The 14,742-nt window shown below is 37.4% G+C and overlaps 1 pseudogene; it reads right to left on the bottom strand.

Annotated features, from left to right (window-relative positions):
• Positions 1-5,945: 5,945 nt before the first annotated feature.
• Positions 5,946-14,048, bottom strand: LOC137235199 (NADH-ubiquinone oxidoreductase chain 4-like; annotated as a pseudogene).
• Between the last annotated feature and the right edge of the window lie 694 nt (positions 14,049-14,742).

Here is a 14,742-nt window from a genome sequence, read left to right on the forward strand (position 1 = left end):
TAGGTGGATGCCGTTTCGAAATATCGCCATAAAAGTGGACCAGGGGTGACTCTAGAATGTGTTTGTACGATATGGATATCAAATTAAAGGTATTAATGAGGATTTTAAAAGGGAGTGGTGGTTGTTGTATAGGTGGTCACCTTTTCGAAATATCGCCATAAAGGTGGACCAGGGGTGACTCTAGAATGCGTTTGTACGATATGGATATCAAATTAAAGGTATTAATGAGTATTTTAAAAGGGAGTAATCCTTAGTTCCATAGGTGGACGCCGTTTCGAGATATCGCCATAAAGGTGGACCAGTGGTGACCCTAGAATTTGTTTGTACAATATGGGTATCAAAAGAAAGCTGTTAATGAATATTTTAAAAGGGAGTAATCCTTAGTTCCATAGGTGGACGCCGTTTCGAGATATCGCCATAAACGTGGACCAGGGGTGACCCTAGAATTTGTTTGTACAATATGGGTATCAAAAGAAAGGTGTTAATGAGTATTTTAAAAGGGTGTGGGGCTTAGTTCTATAGGTGGACACCTTTTCGGAATATCGCCACAAAGGTGGACCAGGGGTGACTCTAGAATGAGTTTGTACGATATGGGTATCAAATTAAAGGTATTAATGAGGGTTTTAAAAGGGAGTGGTGGTTGTTGTATAGGTGGTCGCATTTTTGAGATATCGCCATAAAGGTGGACCAGGGGTGACCATAGAATTTGTTTGTACAATATGGGCATCAAAAGGAAGGTGATAATGAGTATTTTAAAAGGGAGTATTCCTTAGTTCCATAGGTGGACGCCGTTTCGAGATATCGCCATAAAGGTGGAGCAGGGGTGACCTTAGAATTTGTTTGTACAATATGGGTATCAAAAGAAAGGTGTTAATGAGTATTTTAAAAGGGTGTGCGGCTTAGTTTTATAGGTGGACGCCTTTTCGAGATATCGCCATAAAGGTGGACCAGGGGTGACTCTAGAATGAGTTTGTACGATATGGGTATCAAATTAAAGGTATTAATGAGAGTTTTAAAAGGGAGTGGTGGTAGTTGTATATGTGAAGGCGTTTTCCATATATCGACCAAAATGTGGACTAGGGTGACCCAGAACATTATCGGTTGGATACCGCTAATTTATTTATATATGTAATACCTGGCAAGATTTTAAGGGTGTTTTATTTCGCCCTGCAGAACTTTTTCATTTTCTTCTACTTAATATGGTAGGTGTCACAACCATTTTATAAGGTTTTTCCTAAAGTTATATTTCACGTCAATAAAACAATCCAATTACCTTACCATGTTTCATCCCTTTTTTCGTATTTGGTATAGAATTATGGCATTTTTTTCATTTTTCGCAATTTTCGATATCGAAAAAGTGGGCGTGGTCATAGTCGGATTTCGTTCATTTTTCATACCAAGGTAAAGTGGGTTCAGATAAGTACGTGAACTGAGTTTAGTAAAGATATATCGATTTTTGCTCAAGTTATCGTGTTAACGGCCATGCGGAAGGACAGACGGACGACTGTGTATAAAAACTGGGCGTGGCATCAACCGATTTCGCCCATTTTCACAGAAAACAGTTAACGCCATAAAATCTATGCCCCTACCAAATTTCAAATGGATTGGTTAATTTTTGTTCGACTTATGGCGTTAAAAGTATCCTAGACAAATTAAATGAAAAAGGGCGGAGCCACGCCCATTTTGAAATTTTCTTTTATTTTTGTATTTTGTTGCACCATATCATTACTGGAGTTGAATGTTGACATAATTTACTTATATACTGTAAAGATATTAATTATACTCAGTTGAGCAGAGCTCACAGAGTATATTAAGTTTGATTGGATAACGGTTGGTTGTACATATATAAAGGAATCGAGATAGATATAGACTTCCATATATCAAAATAATCAGGATCGAAAAAAAATTTGATTGAGCCATGTCCGTCCGTCCGTCCGTCCGTCCGTCCGTTAACACGATAACTTGAGTAAATTTTGAGGTATCTTGATGAAATTTGGTATGTAGGTTCCTGAGCACTCATCTCAGATCGCTATTTAAAATGAACGATATCGGACTATAACCACGCCCACTTTTTCGATATCGAAAATTTCGAAAAACCGAAAAAGTGCGATAATTCATTACAAAAGACCGATAAAGCGACGAAACTTGGTAGATGAGTTGAACTTATGACGCAAAATATAAAATTAGTAAAATTTTGGACAATGGGCGTGGTACCGCCCACTTTTTAAAGAAGGTAATTTAAAACTTTTGCAAGCTGTAATTTGGCAGTCGTTGAAGATATCATGATGAAATTTGGCACGAACGTTACTCTCATTACTGCATGTACGCTTAATAAAAATTAGCAAAATCGGAGAAGGACCACGCCCACTTTTAAAAAAAAAAATTTTTTAAAGTAAAATTTTAACAAAAAATTTAATATCTTTACAGTATATAAGTAAATTATGTCAAGATTCAACTCCAGTAATGATATGGTGCAACAAAATACAAAAATAAAAGAAAATTTTAAAATGGGCGTGGCTCCGCCCTTTTCCATTTAATTTGTCTAGGATACTTTTAATGCCATAAATCGAACAAAAATTAACCAATCCTTTTGAAATTTGGTAGGGGCATAGATTTTATGGCGCTAACTGTTCTCTGTGAAAATGGGCGAAATCGGTTGATGCCACGCCCAGTTTTTATACACAGTCGTCCGTCTGTCCTTCCGCATGGCCGTTAACACGATAACTTGAGCAAAAATCGATATATCTTTACTAAACTCAGTTCACGTACTTATCTGAACCCACTTTACCTTGGTATGAAAAATGAACGAAATCCGACTATGACCACGCCCACTTTTTCGATATCGAAAATTGCGAAAAATGAAAAAAATGCCATAATTCTATACCAAATACGAAAAAAGGGATGAAACATGGTAAGGTAATTGGATTGTTTTATTGACGCGAAATATAACTTTAGAAAAAACTTTATAAAATGGTTGTGACACCTACCATATTAAGTAGAAGAAAATGAAAAAGTTCTGCAGGGCGAAATAAAACACCCTTAAAATCTTGCCAGGTATTACATATATAAATAAATTAGCGGTATCCAACCGATAATGTTCTGGGTCACCCTAGTCCACATTTTGGTCGATATCTGGAAAACGCCTTCACATATACAACTACCACCACTCCCTTTTAAAACTCTCATTAATACCTTTAATTTGATACCCAAATCGTACAAACTCATTCTAGAGTCACCCCTGGTCCACCTTTATGGCGATATCTCGAAAAGGCGTCCACCTATAGAACTAAGCCCCACACCCTTTTAAAATACTCATTAACACCTTTCTTTTGATGCCCATATTGTACAAACAAATTCTAGGGTCACCCCTGCTCCACCTTTATGGTGATATCTCGAAACGGCGTCCACCTATGGAACTAAGGAATACTCCCTTTTAAAATACTCATTATCACCTTTCTTTTGATGCCCATATTGTACAAACAAATTCTAGGGTCACCCCTGGTCCACCTTTATGGCGATATCTCGAAAATGCGACCACCTATAAAACAACCACCACTCCCTTTTAAAACCCTCATTAATACCTTTAATTTGATACCCATATCGTACAAACTCATTCTAGAGCCACCCCTGGTCCACCTTTGTGGCGATATTCCGAAAAGTTGTCCACCTATAGAACTAAGCCCCACACTCTTTTAAAATACTCATTAACACCTTTCTTTTGATACCCATATTGTACAAACAAATTCTAGGGTCACCCCTGGTCCACCTTTATGGCGATATCTCGAAACGGCGTCCACCTATGGAACTAAGGATTACTCCCTTTTAAAATACTCATTAACACCTTTCTTTTGATACCCATATCGTACAAACAAATTCTAGGGTCACCCCTGGTCCACCTTTATGGCGATATCTCGAAACGGCGTCCACCTATGGAACTAAGGATTACTCCCTTTTAAAATACTCATTAATACCTTTAATTTGATATCCATATCGTACAAACGCATTCTAGAGTCACCCCTGGTCCACATTTATGGCGATATTTCGAAAAGGCGACCACCTATAGAACTAAGGCCCACTCCCTTTTAAAATACTCATTAACACCATTCGTTTGATGCCCATATTGTACAAACAAATTCTAGGGTCACCCCTGGTTCACCTTTATGGCGATATCTCGAAACGGCGTCCACCTATGGAACTAAGGATTACTCCCTTTTAAAATACTCATTAATACCTTTAATTTGATATCCATATCGTACAAACGCATTCTAGAGTCACCCCTGGTCCACCTTTATGACGATATCTCGAAACGGCGTCCACCTATAGAACTAAGGCCCAATCCCTTTTAGAATACTCATTAACACCTTTCGTTTGATGCCCATATTGTGCAAACGCATTCTAGAGTCACCCCTGGTCCATCTTTACGGCGATATATCGAAAAGGCGTCCATCTATAGAACTTAGGTCCACGCCCTTTTAAAATACTCATTAATACCTTTCATTTGATACCCAGATCGTACAAACGCATTCTAGGATCAACCCTGATCCACCTTTATGGCTATATCCCTAAATGGCGTCCACCTATAGAACTATGGCCCACTCCCTCATAAAATACTCTTTAATGCCTTTCATTTGATACACATGTCATACAAACACATTCCAGGGTTTCCCTCGGTTCATTTTCCTACATGGTTATTTTCCCTTATGTTGTCAACATAGCTCTCAACTGAGTATGTAATGTTCGGTTACACCCGAACTTAACCTTCCTTACTTGTTTTTTTGTTAAAATTTTACTTTAAAAAAATTTTTTTTTTAAAAGTGGGCGTGGTCCTTCTCCGATTTTGCTAATTTTTATTAAGCGTACATACAGTAATAAGAGTAACGTTCCTGCCAAATTTCATCATGATATCTTCAACGACTGCCAAATTACAACTTGCAAAAGTTTTAAATTACCTTCTTTAAAAAGTGGGCGGTGCCACGCCCATTGTCCAAAATTTTACTAATTTTATATTTTGCGTCATAAGTTCAACTCATCTACCAAGTTTCGTCGCTTTATCGGTCTTTTGTAATGAATTATCGCACTTTTTCGGTTTTTCGAAATTTTCGATATCGAAAAAGTGGGCGTGGTTATAGTCCGATATCGTTAATTTTAAATAGCGATCTGAAATGGGTGCTCAGTAACCTTCATACCAAATTTCATCAAGATGCCTCAAAATTTACTCAAGTTATCGTGTTAACGGACGGACGGACGGACGGACGGACATGGCTCAATCAAATTTTTTTTCGATCCTGATTATTTTGATATATGGAAGTCTATATCTATCTCGATTCCTTTATATATGTACAACCAACCGTTATCCAATCAAACTTAATATACTCTGTGAGCTCTGCTCAACTGAGTATAATAAAGAATCTGTTAAATAAAGCCTTATGTATTTACGTGTAGGTAAAATTTGCCACAAAAAATGGGCCGGCCAAAAATTAATTCTATTTAAGATTTTTGGTACGCTATAAATTATTTTGGAACAATTTTTTAGGATTTTGGTAAGCGGAAACAATGGGAAACCATATTTGTATGCAGGTGAAACATTTGTGCCTAAAAAAATTGAAATTCACATTAAACACTTAGATAATTGTTCCCAAAGACGGCGCGCTTGTGCATAAAAGTTTAGGTCTTTGAAATTCGCATTAGCAAACTTAGATAATTATTCCCAAAGATGGCGCGCTTGTGCACGATAATGAATAACGTTATTTGTATGAATTGTTCGAATTTACAAAAAACTTTTTCTATTAATTATAAACAAATAGAGTAATATTTGTTAACAAAAATAGGCCTATGCAGTGCGGCTGATCAATACGAATCGATTCATATAACTTTTATATGATTTTACGTATGTTAAGTACGCGAAACAGCCTGTCAATTGATTGTATGGAAATTTTGTTAGCGTATTAATATATAGATGATGGAGGAGAAGATATACTACAAATACACAACAAAAAGCATCATAAAGTCATTGAAGGTATAAAATTTAATGAATCTTTATTAATTAATAATCTAACACTTCCCAATCGTTCATAAGCAATATTTGCTAAACAAAATAAACCAGATGAACAAAGACCATGAGCGATTATTAATACATAGGCACCAGATAGCCCTCAATAATTTAATGTTAAAATACCTCTTAAAACAATTCTTATATGAGAAACAGAAGAATAAGCAATTAAAGATTTTAAATCAGTTTGACGTAAACAAACTAAGCTAATCAAAAATCCTCCAACTAATCGAATTCTAATAAAAATATAATTACACTTAAGTCCACTAAATTGTAAAAATTAAAAAATTCATAATAAACCATAAGCCCCTAATTTTAATATAATTCCTGCCAAAATTATAGGTAATCATAAATGAACTAAAAATATAGGTATTTTTACTAAAAAAGGCATAATTAATGATAAACATAATAAATCATAATTAACACAAGTAAGGAAGGCTAAGTTCGGGTGTAACCGAACATTACATACTCAGTTGAGAGCTGTGGAGACAAAATAGGGGTAAATCGCCATGTAGGAAAATGAACCTAAGGTAACACTGGAATGTGTTCGTATGACATGTGTATCAAATGGAAGGTATTAAAAAATGTTTTGAGAGGGATTGCGCCATAGTTCTATAGGTGGACGCCATTTAGGGATATCGCCATAAATGTGGACCAGGGCTGAATCTAGAATTTGTTTTAATGATATGGGTATGAAATGAAAGGCGTTAATGAATACTAGTATCGCCTGTGTTCGAAATTCGACCAGCGTGTATTTTTTTCAACTCAGTCTATGCATCAAGTGTTGGAAATATAGCAAACTGGTCTAACTTACTTACCTTTTTCTTTAAAATTTTGAATTTGATCTAAGACCTTGTACTTTTTGATTGTATTTTCTTAAATTTTCTACAAACTTTTCACGTGTAATTATAACGTTTTGGTATGGAGCTCCTTAAAAAAAAATATAAAAATTATGTAAAATCAAATGAAATTGACATAGAATTATGGCGAAATTACTTGAAATTGAATTGAAAAATTGGTTTTTCCACACCACCCGGAAGTTCCCCGTTGGCGTGCTACCGAAGTTAGTTTTGGGAGCTCGGTTCCCCAGTAGGCCTATATAACCCATATACATATGTCGCCTATTTACTTCAATAGTGTCATAATTCAAAAAACACGAACTTTTGGTTAAAAACGAAGAAATTTGCTAAAGGAATTTAGCCTATTTCACGCCACCCCATTTAATTTTGTATAAATGCATATATAATATGTAAGTGTAACACAAAACAAAAATTTCGAGTAGAATAGAGGTCCACCTTTATGGCGATATCTCGAAAAGGCGTTAACCTATAGAACTAAGCCCCACGCCCTTCTAAAATACTCATTAACACCTTTCGTTTGATACCCATATTGTGCAAACGCATTCTAGAGTCGCCCCTGGTCCACCTTTATGGCGATATCTCGAAAAGGCGTCCACATATAGAACTAAGGCTCACTCCCTTTAAAATACTCACTAACACCTTTCGTTTGATAGCCATATTGTACAAACGCATTCTAGAGTCACCCCTGGTCCACCTTTTTGCCGATATCCCGAAAAGGCGACCACCTATACAACTACCACCACTCCCTTTTAAAACCCTCATTAATACCTTTAATTTGATACCCATATCGTACAAACACATTTTAGAGTCACCCCTGGTGAAAAAAAAAAATGTTCGTTAACCCCTTTCATTTGATACCCATATCGTACAAACAAATTCTAGAGTCAACCTTGATCCACCTTTATGCCGATATCCCGAAAAGGCGACCGCCTATACAACTACCACCACTCCCTTTTAAAACCATCATTAATACCTTTAATTTGATACCCATATCGTACAAACACATTCTAGAGTCACCCCTGGTACACCTTTATGGCGATATCCCTAAATGGCGTCCACCTATAGAACTATGGCCCACTCCCTCATAAAATACTCTTTAATACCTTTCATTAGATACACATGTCATATAAACACATTCCAGGATTACCCTCGGTTCATTTTCCTACATGGTTATTTTCCCTCATGTTGTCACCATAGCTCTCAACTGGGTATGTAATGTTCGGTTACACAGGAACTTAACCTTCCTTACTTGTTTATACTCAGTTGAGCAGAGCTCACAGAGTATATTAACTTTGATTGGATAACGGTTGGTTGTACAGGTATAAAGGAATCGAGATAGATATAGACTTCCATATATCAAAATCATCAGGATCGAAAAAAAATTTGATTGAGCCATGTCCGTCCGTCTGTCCGTTAACACGATACCTTAAGTAAATTTTGAGGAATCTTGATGAAATTTGGTATGTATGTTCCTGAGCACTCATCTCAGATCGTTGTTTAAAACGAACAATATCGGACTAGAACCAAGCCAACTTTTTCTATATCGAAATTTTCGAAAAACCGTAAAAGTGCGATAATTCATTACCAAAGACGGATAAAGCGATGAAGCTTGGTAGATGAGTTTAATGTATGACGCAGAATAGAAAATTTGTAAAATTTTGGACAATGGGCGTGGCACCGCCCACTTTTAAAAGAAGGTAATTTAAAATTTTGCAAGCTGTAATTTGGCAGTCATTGAAGATATCATGATGAAATTTGGCAGGAACTTTACTCCTATTACTATATGTATGCTTGTTAAAAATTAGCAAAATCGGAGAACGACCACGTCCACTTTAAAAAAAAAAATTTTTTAAGTCAAATTTTAACAAAAAATTTAATATCTTTACAGTATATAAGTAAATTATGTCAACATTCAAATCCATTAATGATATGGTGCAACAAAATGCAAAAATAAAGGAAAATTTCAAAATGGGCGTGGCTCCGCCCTTTTTCATTTAATTTGTCTAGGATACTTTTAATGCCATAAGTCGAACAAAAATTTACCAATCCTTGTGAAATTTGGTAGGGGCTTAGATTCTGGGACAATAACTGTTTTCTGTGAAAAAGGGCAAAATCGGCTGAAGCCACGCCCAGTTTTTATACACAGTCGGCCGTCTGTCCTTCCGCTCGGCCGTTAACACGATAACTTGAGCAAAAATCGATATATCTTTACTAAACTCAGTTCACGTACTTATCTGAACTAACTTTGTATTGGTATAAAAAATGGCCGAAGTCCGACTATGATCACGCCCACTTTTTCGATATAGAAAATTACCAAAAACGAAAAAAATGCCATAATTCTATACCAAATACGAAAAAAGGGATGAAACATGGCATTTGGATTGGTTTATTGACGCAAAATATAACTTTAGAAAAAAACTTTGTAAAATGGGTGTGACACCTACCATATTAAGTAGAATGAAATGAAAAAGTTCTGCAGGGCGAAATAAAAAACCCTTGAAATATTGGCAGGAATACTGTTCGTGGTATTATATATATAAATAAATTAGCGGTATCCAACAGATGATGTTTTGGGTCACCCTGGTCCACATTTTGGCCGATATCTGGAAAACGCCTTCACATACACAACTACCACCACTCCCTTTAAGCCTTTAATTTGATACCCATATCTTACAAACCCATTCTAGAGTCACCCCTGGTCCACCTTTTCGGCGATATATCGAAAAGGCGTCCACCTATAGAACTAAGCCCCACGCCCTTTTAAAACACTCATTAACACTTTTCATTTAATACCCATATTGTACAAACATATTCTAAAGTCACCCCTGGTCCACCTTTATGGCTATATCTCCAAAAGTCGACCACCTATAGAACTAAGGCCCACTCCCTTTTAAAAAGACTCTTTTAAACCTTTCATTTGATACCCATATCGTACAAACAAAGTCTAGAGTCACCCCTGGTCCACCTTTATGGCGACATCTCGAAAAGGCGACCACCTAAACAACTACCACCACTCCCTTTTAAAACCCTCATTAATACCTTTAATTTGATACCGATATGGTCAAAACACATTCTAGAGTCACCCCTGGTCCACCTTTATGGCGATATCTCGAAAATGCGTCCACCTATAGAACTAAGCCCCACGCCCTTTTGAAATACTCATTAACACCTTTCGTCTGATACCCATATTGTACAAACGCATTCTAGAGTCACCCCGGGTCCACCTTTATGGCGATACCTCGAACAGGCGTCCACCTATAGAACTAAGGCCCACTCCCTTTTAAAATGCTCATTAACCCCTTTCATTTGATGCCCACATCGTACAAACAAATTCTAGGGTCACCCCTGGTCCACGTTTATGGCGATATCTCGAAACGGCGTCCACCTATGGAACTAAGGATCACTCCCTTTTAAAATACTCATTAACACCTTTTATATGCTACCCATATCGTACAAACAAATTCAAGAGTCACCCTGGTCCACCTTTATGCGGATATCTCGAAAAGGCGATCACCTATACAACTACCAACACTCCCTTTTAAAACCATCATTAATACCTTTAATTTGATACCAATATCGTACAAACATATTCTAGATTCACCCATAGTCCACCTTTATGGCGATATATCGAAAAGGCGTCCACCTATAGAGCTAAGACCCACTCCCTTTTAAAATACTCATTCACACCTTTCGTTTGATACCCATATTGTACAAACGCATTCTAGAGTCACCCCTGGTCCATCTTTATGCCGATATCTCGAAAAAGCGACCACCTATACAACTACAACCACTCCCTTTTAAAACCCTCATTAATACCTTTAATTTGATACCCATATCGTACAAACACATTCTAGAGTCACCCCTGGTCCACCTTTATGGCGATATCTCGAAAAGGCGTTAACCTATAGAACTAAGCCCCACGTCCTTTTAAAATACTCATTAACACCTTTCGTTTGATACCCATATTGTGCAAACACATTCTAGAGTCACGCCTGGTCCACCTTTATGGCGATATCTCGAAAAGGCGACCAACTATAGAACTAAGGCCCACTGCCTTTAAAATAATCATTAACACCTTTCGTTCTAGAGTCACCCCTGGTCCACCTTTATGCCGATATCCCGAAAAGGCGACCACCTATACAACTACCACCACTCCCTTTTAAAACCTTCACTAGCACCTTTAATTTGATACCCATATCGTACAAACACATTCTAGAGTCACCCCTGGGCCACCTTTATGGCAATATCTCGAAAAGGCGTTAACCTATAGAACTAAGCCCCACGCCCTTTTAAAATACTCATTAACACCTTTCGTTTGATACCCATATTGTGCAAACACATTCTAGAGTCACGCCTGGTCCACCTTTACGGCGATATCTCGAAAAGGCGACCACCTATAGAACTAAGGCCCACTCCCTTTAAAATACTCATTAACACCTTTCGTTTGATAGCCATATTGTACAAAAGCATTCTAGAGTCACCCCTGGGTGACCTTTATGCCGATATCCCGAAAAGGCGACCACCTATACAACTACCACCACTCCCTTTTAAAACCCTCATTAATACCTTTAATTTGATACCCATATCGTACAAACACATTCTAGAGTCACCCTTGGTCCACCTTTATGGCGATATCTCGAAAAGGCGACCAACTATAGAACTAAGGCCCACTGCCTTTAAAATAATCATTAACACCTTTCGTTCTAGAGTCACCCCTGGTCCACCTTTATGCCGATATCCCGAAAAGGCGACCACCTATACAACTACCACCACTCCCTTTTAAAACCTTCACTAGCACCTTTAATTTGATACCCATATCGTACAAACACATTCTAGAGTCACCCCTGGGCCACCTTTATGGCAATATCTCGAAAAGGCGTTAACCTATAGAACTAAGCCCCACGCCCTTTTAAAATACTCATTAACACCTTTCGTTTGATACCCATATTGTACAAACGCATTCTAGAGTCACCCCTCGTCCACCTTTATGCCGATATCTCGAAAAGGCGACCACCTATACAACTACCACCACTCCCTTTTAAAACCCTCATTAATATCTTTAATTTGATACCCATATCGTACAAACACATTCTAGAGTCACCCCTGGTCCACCTTAATGGCGATATCTCGAAAAGCCGTCCACCTATAGAACTAAACCCCACGCCCTTTTGAAATACTCATTAACACTTTTCGTTTGATACCCATATTGTACAAACGCATTCTAGAGTCACCCCTGGTCCACCTTTATGGCGGTATCTCGAAAAGGCGTCCACCTATAGAACTGAGGCCCACTCCCTTTTAAAATATTCTTTAACCCCTTTCATTTGATACCCATATCGTACAAACAAATTCTAGGGTCACTCCTGGTCCACCTTTATGGCGATATCACGAAAAGGCGTCCATCTATGGAACTAAGAATCACTCCCTTTTAAAATACTCATTAACACCTTTCATTTGATACCCATATCGTACAAACAAATTCTAGAGTCAACCCTGACCCACCTATATGGCGATATCCCTAAATGGCGTCCACCTATAGAACTATGGCCCACTCCCTCATAAAATACTCTTTAATACCTTTCATTTGATACACATGTCATACAAACACATTCCAGGATTACCCTCGGTTCATTTTCCTACATGGTTATTTTCCCTTATGTTGTCACCATAGCTCTCAACTGAGTATGTAATGTTCGGTTACACCCGAACTTAACCTTCCTTACTTGTTTATACTCAGTTGAGCAGAGCTCATATAGTATATTAACTTTGATTGGATAACGGTTGGTTGTACAGGTATAAAGGAATCGAGATAGATATAGACTTCCATATATCAAAATCATCACTATCGAAAAAAAATTTGATTGAGCCATGTCCTTCCGTCCGTCCGTCCGGCCGTCCGTCCGTCCGTCTGCCCCTTAACACGATAACTTGAGTAAATTGGAAGGTATGTTGATGATATTTGGTATGTAGGTTCCTGGGCACTCATCTCAGATCGATGTTTAAAATGAACGATATCGAACTATAACCACGCCCACTTTTTCGATATCGAAATTTTCGAAAAACTGAAAAAATGCGATAATTCATTACCAAATACGGATAAAGCGATGAAACTTGGTAGGTGAGTTGAACTTATGACGCAGAATAGAAAATTAGTAAAATTTTGGAAAACGGGCGTGGCACCGCCAACTTTTAAAAGACGGTAATTTAAAAGTTTTGCAAACTGTAATTTGGCAGTCGTTGAAGATATCATGATGAAATTTGGCAGGAACTTTATTCCTATTACTATATGTATGCTTAATAAAAATTAGCAAATTCGGGGAACGACCACGCCCACTTAAAAAAAAATTTTTTAAGTCAAATTTTAACAAAATATTTAATATCTTTACATTATATAAGTAAATTATATCAAAATTCAACCCAAGTAATGATATGGTGCAATAAAATTCAAAAATAAAAGAAAATTTCAAAATGGGCGTGGCTCCGCCCTTTTTCATTTAATTTGTCTAGGATATTTTAATTCCATAAGTCGAACAAAAATTTACCAATTCTTGTGAAATTTGGTAGGGGCTTAGATTCTAGGACGGTAACTGTTATCTGTGAAAAAGGGAGAAATCGGTTGAAGCCACGCCCAGTTTTTATACACAGTTGACCGTCTGTCCTTCCGCTCGGCCGTTAACACGATAACTTGAGCAAAAATATATATATCTTTACTAAACTCAATTCACGTACTTATCTGAACTCACTTTGTATTGGTGTAAAAAATGGCCGAATTCCGACTATGACCACGCCCATCGATATCGAAAGTTACGAAAAATGAAAAAAATGCCATAATTCTATACCAAATATGAAAAAAGGGATGAAACATGGTAACTGGATTATTGACGCAAAATATAACTTTGCAAAATGGGTGTGACGCCTACCATATTATGTAGAAGAAAATGAAAAAGTTCTGCAGGGCGAAATCAAAAGCCCTTGGAATTTTGGCAGGAATACTGTTCGTGGTATTACATATATAAATAAATAAGCGGTACCCGACAGATGATGTTCTAGGTCTCTCTGGTCCACATGTTTGTCAATATCTCGAAAACGCCTTCACATATACAACTACCACCACTCCCTTTTAAAATACACATTAACATCTTTCATTTGATACCCAAATCGTACAAACAAATTCTAGAGTCACCCCTGGTCCACCTTTATGGCGATATCTCGAAAAGGCGTCCACCTATAGAACTAAGGCACACTCCTTTTTAAAATACTCATTAACACCTTTTATTTGATAGCCATATCGTACAAAAAAATTCTAGAGTCACCCCTGGTCCACCTTTATGGCGATATCTCGAAGAGGCGCCCACCTATAGAACTAAGGCCCACTCCTTTTTAAAATACTCATTAATACCTTTCATTTGATACCCATATCGTACAAAAAAATTCTAGAGTCACCCCTGGTCCACTTTTATGGCGATATCTCGAAAAGGCGTCCACCTATAGAACTAAGGAACAAGCCCTTTTAAAATACTCATTAACACCTTTCATTTGATACCCACATCGTATAAACAAATTCTAGAGTCACGCTGGTCCACCTTTATGGCGGTATCTCGAAAAGGCTTCCACCTATAGAACTAAGGCCCACGCTCTTTTAAAATACTCATTAACACCTTTCATTTGATACCCATATCGTACAAACAAATTCTAGAGTCGCGCTGGTCCACCTTTATGGCGGTGTCTCGAAAAGGTGTCCAGCTATAGAACTAAGGCCCACGCACTTTTAAAATACTCATTAACACCTTTCATTTGATACCAATATCGTACAAACAAATTCTGGAGTCACGC

Source organism: Eurosta solidaginis, chromosome X (genome assembly GCF_040869045.1).
Source record: "Eurosta solidaginis isolate ZX-2024a chromosome X, ASM4086904v1, whole genome shotgun sequence".
In the NCBI taxonomy this organism is placed as follows: domain Eukaryota; kingdom Metazoa; phylum Arthropoda; class Insecta; order Diptera; family Tephritidae; genus Eurosta; species Eurosta solidaginis.